The sequence below is a fragment of the Penaeus monodon genome, unplaced genomic scaffold (genome assembly GCF_015228065.2).
Source record: "Penaeus monodon isolate SGIC_2016 unplaced genomic scaffold, NSTDA_Pmon_1 PmonScaffold_4808, whole genome shotgun sequence".
Taxonomy (NCBI): domain Eukaryota; kingdom Metazoa; phylum Arthropoda; class Malacostraca; order Decapoda; family Penaeidae; genus Penaeus; species Penaeus monodon.
In genome coordinates this window covers 12,501-20,822 of record NW_023659673.1, presented here as the reverse complement: position 1 = coordinate 20,822, position 8,322 = coordinate 12,501, and the positions used below count along the sequence as shown (strand labels likewise).

At 35.9% G+C, this 8,322-nt stretch overlaps 1 pseudogene; it reads right to left on the bottom strand.

Annotated features, from left to right (window-relative positions):
- Positions 1 to 2,134: 2,134 nt before the first annotated feature.
- Positions 2,135 to 5,755, bottom strand: LOC119571027 (annotated as a pseudogene).
- Between the last annotated feature and the right edge of the window lie 2,567 nt (positions 5,756 to 8,322).

Sequence of the window (8,322 nt, the reverse complement as noted above, 5' to 3'; positions counted from 1 at the left end):
CCAGGTGGGCCTCAAGCCCTCCTCCCCGCACAGCAGCAAGGCGGCTCCTGTTGGAGGAGGGATGAGACAAGGCTGTGTCCTTGCACTAACACTTTTCAACACTTGCACGGACTGTATAATGGGCTACTAATACTATCCAAAGTCAGTGTAGAGCAACACTGGGCAATATAAAGACCTTGACTTTGCCGACGATGTTGCTATCCTATCTGAGTTTCTGGAATCACTAATGGCAGCTCTTGATGCATTTAGCAATGAGGCAAAGGCTTTGGGCCTAGAGGTCTCATGGACCAAGACCAAGATTCAGGACTTTGGGTACCTGATAGGGGAACCCATTCAGTCCATACATGCCTGACGTGAGGATGTTGAAGTCACTGAGAACTTTGCATATCTTGGTAACATAGTCCATGTCTCTGGGCTGTCAGACCAAGAAGTCAGTAAACGGATTGGTCTGGCAACAGAGCCATGAACTCCATCAACAAGAGCATTTGGAGATGTCGGTACCTATGCAAAAGGACTAAGTTACGTGTCTATAAAGCCAGTTTTACTTTATTGAAGTGAAACCTGGACGCTATCTAGTGCCTTGTAGTCTCATCTTGATGCTTTTTGTAACAAGTCCCTTCGCCGGATCATGGAGAACAGTTGGCAGGACCATGTGTCCAACCGACGGCTACACTATGAGACTGGCATGTGAACTGTTACATGCATAATCCGGGACCGCCAACTCATGCTATATAAGCATCTATCTCGTTTCCCTGTAGATGACCCTGCCCATCAGGTTGTCTCTCTGCGTGACAGTCCGGGATGGGAGAGGGCCGTGGGACGATCTAGAGGTCATGGCTTGGGCAACTCGACCAGTCTTGTTGCGAGGAGTTGGAGATGGGCCAAGGGCCTGCCTGGAGACTCGCCATATGGGACCCTCGTGGCAGGAAGCAAAAATTGGATGCGGCCATGACCCCCGTCGGCGTTAGCCCTTTGATGATGATGATGATACATACATTTTATATATATATATATATATATATATATATATATATATATATATATATATATATATATATATATATATATGTGTGTGTGTGTGTGTGTGTGTGTGTGTGTGTGTGTGTGGGGTGTGTGTGTGTGTGTGTGTGCATGAGTGTGTGTGTATGTGTGGTGATTATATTCAAATGTGCTAAACTGATATATTCAATATCTCGGAACAGATGTTAAGCAAAAATCTTTGACAAAAGAGGCGAAATTGTTTATTTGTTGATCAGAACATTGTGCACGTTATAAAGGAACGGCAATAAAAATGTTGATGCATATGTGCACAAATGTGAAATTATGCATGTAATCATGCATACATGCAATCATACTTAAAGACACCCATACTCTTTACATATATACATGCAGCACACACGCACACACACATACATAAATATATATATATATATATATATATATATATATATATATATATATATACATATATATATATATATATATAGTATATATATATATATATAATATATATATATATTATATATATATATATATTCACACATACACACGCACACAGACAGACAAACACACACACACACACACACACACACATATATATATATATATATATATTATATATATATATATATTATATATATATTATATATATACATACACACACACATACACATACATACACACTCTCTATATGCATATATAATAACAGAACTAAATGCATAGATGCGGGGTGTTTTGACCAATATATTTATTATGTGTGTATGTATATACTGTATACATACACACATATGTGCATATGCATATATATTATATATATATATATATATATATATATATATATATATATATATATATTACACACACACCACAACACACACACATATATATATATATATATATATATATATATTATATATATATATATATTATATATATTATATATATATATATATATATATATATATGCACACACACAATCATCGATGTATAATATGTCTTTGGTTTGTTCATGTGTAAAATGTTAGCTGCATGCAGCTCATCAGATAGAAACGTTTTAACTATTTATTGATATAAATAATGAAAAACTCAAACCACAGTTTAATGCATTCAATATTGTCTTTGTCGTTCCCTGGCATTAATCAACTTCTTCGACTGTCGGCCCTGCCGGAAGAAGCACCGCCCCTGGGGCTCCTCCTGCTCCGTGGACTTTACTAGCCAGCGGTCGCCACAACCTGCTCCAACTCCTTCATCTTGTACTCGTATTCGTCCTTCTCTGCCAGCTGATTCGCGTCCAGCCACTTCAGCGTCTCGTCTGCCTTCTCCTCCACGGAGCGTTTCTCGTCAGCCGATAGTTTGTCAGCAACTGAGGATTCATTTACGGCAGACTGACGCTGAAGCACAGGGACTCCAGACGGTTCTTGCATCAATTCGTTCTCTCTGCTTTGCATCCTCCTCGCGATATGACTCTGCCTCATTGACCATCCTCTCGATTTCCTCTTTGCTCAGACGACCCTTGTCGTTGGTGATGGTGATTTTATTCTCCTTCCCTGTAGATTTGTCGACAGCTGACACGTTAAGGATACCGTTGGCGTCAACATCGAAGGTGACTTCGATTTGCGGCACTCCTCGCGGCGCTGGGGATTCCACTCAACTCGAATTTCCCCAACAAGTTATTATCTTTTGTCATGGCGCGTTCGCCTTCGTACACTTGGATCAATACCCCTGGCTGGTTATCTGCGTATGTTGTAAATGTCTGTTGTTGTTTTGTAGAATTGTAGTGTTTCGTTTGATTAAGGCTGTCATAACTCCACCGGCTGTCTCGATACCCAAAGACAGGGGAGCAACATCCAGGAGCAGTACATCCTTTACACCTTCGGATTGATCCCCACGCAATATGGCTGCCTGAACTGCAGCTCCGTATGCCACAGCTTCGTCTGGGTTGATGGATTTGTTCAGCTCCTTTGCCGTTGAAGAAATCCTGAAGGAGTTTTTGCACCTTGGGGATGCGCGTTGAGCCTCCAACAAGGACGATGTCATGGATAGTACTCTTGTCTAACTTGGCGTCTCGGAGAGCTTTCTCCACTGTTCTAGAGTTCCTCGGAAAGGTCGGAACAAAGCTCTTCGAATCTTGCACGAGTGATGGATGTATAATAGTCGATTCCCTCGAAGAGAGAGTCGATTTCCAACTGGCTTGTGTGGAGGAAGAGAGTGTTTCGCTTGGCTCGTTCACAGGCAGTTCGGAGACGTCGAAGTGCGCGTTTGTTACTTGTCATATCCTTTTTATATTTTCTCTGAAATTCTTGAGTAAAATGATTTACCATTCTGTTATCAAAGTCCTCGCCGCCTAAGTGAGTGTCTCCTGCGGTCGACTTGACTTCGAACACTCCGTCGTCGATGCTGAGATGGACAACGTCGAAGGTACCGCCTCCCAGGTCGAAGATCAACACTTTTTCGTTCTCCTTTTCCACCAGTTTTCTTGTCCAGTCCATAAGCATGGCGGCGGCTGTGGGTTCATTGATGATCCTAAGAACGTTGATGCCCGCGATGGCTCCAGCATCTTTTGTAGCTTGTCGCTGGGAGTCGTTGAAGTAGGCGGGGACCGTGATCACGGCGTCCTTGACAGTCTTTCCTAGTAGGCTTTCGGCTGTCTCCTTCATCTTGGTGAGCACCATGGACGAGATCTCCTCAGGGTTGAAGGTCTTGTTTTCTCCCTTAAACTCGACCCTTAACTTTGGTTTGCCTCCCTCGTTGATGACAGTGAAAGGCCAGTGCTTCATGTCACTTTGAATGGTTGGGTCGTCGAATTTGCGGCCAATAAGACGTTTAGCGTCAAATACTGTATTGTTAGGGTTCATGGCCACCTGCCAAAGGAGAATAAGTAAATGAATAGGCATTTAATTTGGTAATAAGCTGCGCTATATAGTTCGCTTTATAACATTACGCAGGAGACATGTTACTAATATAGGAATATAAAGAATTTTACCTGATTCTTGGCGGCGTCTCCGATGAGTCTCTCGGTGTCGGTGAAGGCGACGTAGGAGGGCGTGGTCCTGTTGCCCTGGTCGTTTGGCGATGATCTCGACCTTGCCGTGCTGGAACACTCCCACGCACGAGTAGGTGGTGCCCAGGTCGATGCCGATAGCTGGAGCTGCCATTCTGGAACCAAAATGATTTTTATTAAAGAAAGATAAATGGAATGTGTGTGTGTGTGTGTGTGTGTGTGTGTGTGTGTGTGTGTGTGTGTGTGTGTGTGTGTATGTGTGTGTGCGTGTGCATGTGCGTGTGCGTGTGTATGTGCGTGTGCGTGTGCATGTGCGTGTGCGTATGCGTGTTCGTGTGCGTGTTCGTGTGCGTGTGCGTGTGTGTGCGGGTGTGTGTGTGAGTGCATGTTTGTATGTGTGCGTTTGCATGTGCGTATGTGTGTGTATGTTTATGTGTGTATACATATATGTATTTATATATGTATATATATGTATATATATATATATATATATATTATATATATAGTGGAAGAATGTAATAACGCATTTGAAGAGATATATTAGATAAGTGAATATAAACACACACACACACACACACACACACACACACACGCACGCGCACACACACACACACACACACACACACGCACACACACACACGCATATATATATATATATATATAAATATATAATATATATATATATATACATATATATATATATATATATATCTATATATGTATATATGTATATATGTATATATATATATATATATATGGGGCCGCGGTGGCCGAATGGTTAGAGCGTCGGACTCAAGACTGTCACGACGGCAATCTGAGTTCGAGGGTTCGAGTCACCGGCCGGCGCGTTGTTTCCCTTGGGCAAGGAACTTCACCTTGATTGCCTACCTAGCCACTGGGTGGCCAAGCCAGCCCAAGTCAGTGCTGGTCCCAAGCCCGGATAAATAGAGAGAATGATTACCTAAAAGTACCACCGCACTCTCCGTGGAAAGGAATGGGGGCCCTACCACGTACTCACTCCAAGAGCATCACAACATGAAACTACAATTAAGTATCATGCTGTGACCACGGCGGCTCAGACATGAACCTACCGTTAAAAGAAGAAGAATATATATATATATATATATATATACATATATATATATATATATATATATATATATATATATATATATACATACACATGTATATTAGGAAATTTTAGTAATCCATAATTTTCATGATTTTCTATTATAAACGTTAATGCATTCTTCAGTCCTATATATATGATGGCAGTGTATGAAAAAATATCACTCCCACCAACCGCCCACGAGGTTGTCTATAAAGTCTCGCTATCATACTCGAGTGAGAAGAGATAGTTACTGTCCAAGTAGCTAGTCTATATTTTTTATTGACCGTATACCGTTTTCGTCAGTTTCGTTATAATTGAATTTTAGTAGGGATGATAAGGATGACCATGATAATGTTATTACATCAGCGTAAGCATCTTTTGATAATAAAACTTTGTACAGGGTACTGACAAAGAAATGACTATTGTTATACTGCTGTCTTTTCACCATATTCATATCTCACCTAGTATGGAAGTCATTTTTTTTCTAATAGTTATATTATAGAAATGGGTTGTATATCACAGAGTAACATATAACCACGCAATGTACTTACCTTCTGGTCTGGTTTGGTATAGAATCCGCCCGAGATTTACTTAACAAGTGTCTTTCTCCGTGTTCACTCTGGAGGTAAACTGAAGGCTGCTTAGATTAGTCTGCCATAAAATACTCGACCATTTTCTCTAGAACGTTCCTCGCATCATGCTGTTCGACCAATCAGAACCAAGTCTTTCGTGACGTCACTGCAAAACTGACATGTGATTGGAGGAACGTGTCTGAGTGGGTTGTGTGATGTTTATACTGTATTCAGTGAAGTCAAGATGCTCTAATTTTAGTTCAGTGACTGTTCACACTTGGCCCTGGTTATGAGAATATGATATTTATAAGGGAGCACTAAATGTCCTTTAGAGTCTGCATCTTATTCGCATTCAAATATCTGCCGAAAAAGAGATGGAGACGAAAAAAGGAAACACTGCAAAACGTTTAACCGATAGCCCGATGTTTTGCTACATAAAGCTAAAATCCTAAAAAGTGTGTATTATCATTATCACCATCGTCATTAATAAAAATAAAAACTACTACTACTACTACTACTACTACTACTATTACTACTACTACTATTACTAATATGATAATGATAATAATGTAAAATATAATAATAATAATAGTAATAATAATAATAATAATAATAATAATAATAATAATTAATAATAATAATAATAATGGGACCATACATACAAACAGACCAAGAGGTCCAAGCTCGAAGACCAGACCATAGTAATAATAAGAAAAGACAAAGAAGAATTTGACATAATAGACATAGCGGTACCATACGATTCCAGAATATAGAAAAAGAACGAGAAAAAAACAGAAAATATCAAGATCTTAAGTTCCAAATGGCAAGATGTTGGAAGATGAAAGGAAAGTAATACCAATAGTGATAGGAGCATTAGGAGCTATGCCACCAAAGATGAATGAATATCTAAAAAGAATTGGGTGCGACAGAATACATTCTGGCCTAATACAAAAAAGTGTGTTTGCTCAGCTCAGCTGGAATATTAAGAAGAATCCTCGACACTTAGGACACAGGCAGTGCCCCGTGAAGAGTCTCAAAAATAAAGACAAGAGAAAAATACAGTAACATCAACTGTGAAACTAGTTCAATAATAATAATAATAATAATAATAAGGATAATGATAACAGTGATCATGATAATAATGGAAAGAAATTATATAATATAATAATAATAATAATGATAATAATGATAATGAAAGTAAATGATAAAAAAATATTATAATAATGATAACGATAACATATAGATGATAATGGCAATGATAAGAATAACATGATAATAGTAGTGATAATAATAATGATAGTAATAACAATAGTAACAGCAATACTGTAAATGGTAATGATAACAATAACAATAAAAGTAGCAATAATAAATAACACAATCGTAATGATTATAATGGTAATAATGATAGTAGCAATGAGTAGGAAAGATGGCAACAATGATAATAATTATAATAATGATAATAAGAAAAAATATAATGATGATAACTATTAAAATATTTATAATAATTGTGAAAAAACAATAATGATAATCATATAATGATGATCAAATGATAATGATGATGACAGCATTAATAGTACAAATACTGTACTATTACCACTACTGAAACTACTAATAATAGTAATAACTAACAATAATAATGATTATAATATTTTCGACAATATAATGACGGTAGTAATGACGATACTGATATTAGTGATGATGGTAATAATAATAATAATAATGATAATAATATTAATGATAAGTATAAATAATAATGATAATGATAATATCAATAATGATAATGATAACGATGATAACAATGATAATATTGATGATGATGACAATAATGGAAATTAACATAAACATTAATATTAAAAATAGTAATAATGATGAAAATGTTAATAATAATAATGATGATAATAATAATATAATAATGATAATAATAATAATAATAATAATAATAATAATAATAATAATGATAATATAAATAATAATAATATAATTAATAATAACAACAACAACAACAACAATAATAATAATGATAAAAATAATAATAATAGCAAGTAATAATAATAATCGTAATAGTAGTAATGAACCCAAATAATGCATACTGACTATTTTTGATACTAATAACACTAATAGTATTAATAATATTAATACAAATTTCAATAACTAATACTAATATAAGTACTGATACTACTGGTAATAACAATAATGATAATAATGATCATAAAAAATAGTAATAATAATAATAATGAGAATTAGTAATAATGAAATAATGAGAATTAGTAATAATAAAATAATGATAATAACGATGATAATGAAAATAAGAATGATAATACTAATGACAATGCTAATCATAACAACAACAACTACAGCAACAAAAATAATTATGATAATAATATTTATAATGATAGTAATGATAATAATGATAACAATGATAATAATAATAATAAGGATAACAATGATAACAACAACAATAATAATAAGGATAACATGATAATAATAATGATAATGATAATAATGATGATAATGATAATAATAATGATAATAATAACAACAACAAATAAAATCATAACGATATAATAACAGTCATAATGATGATGATTTTAATGATAACAATGATAATAACACTATGATTAATAATAATAGTAATTACA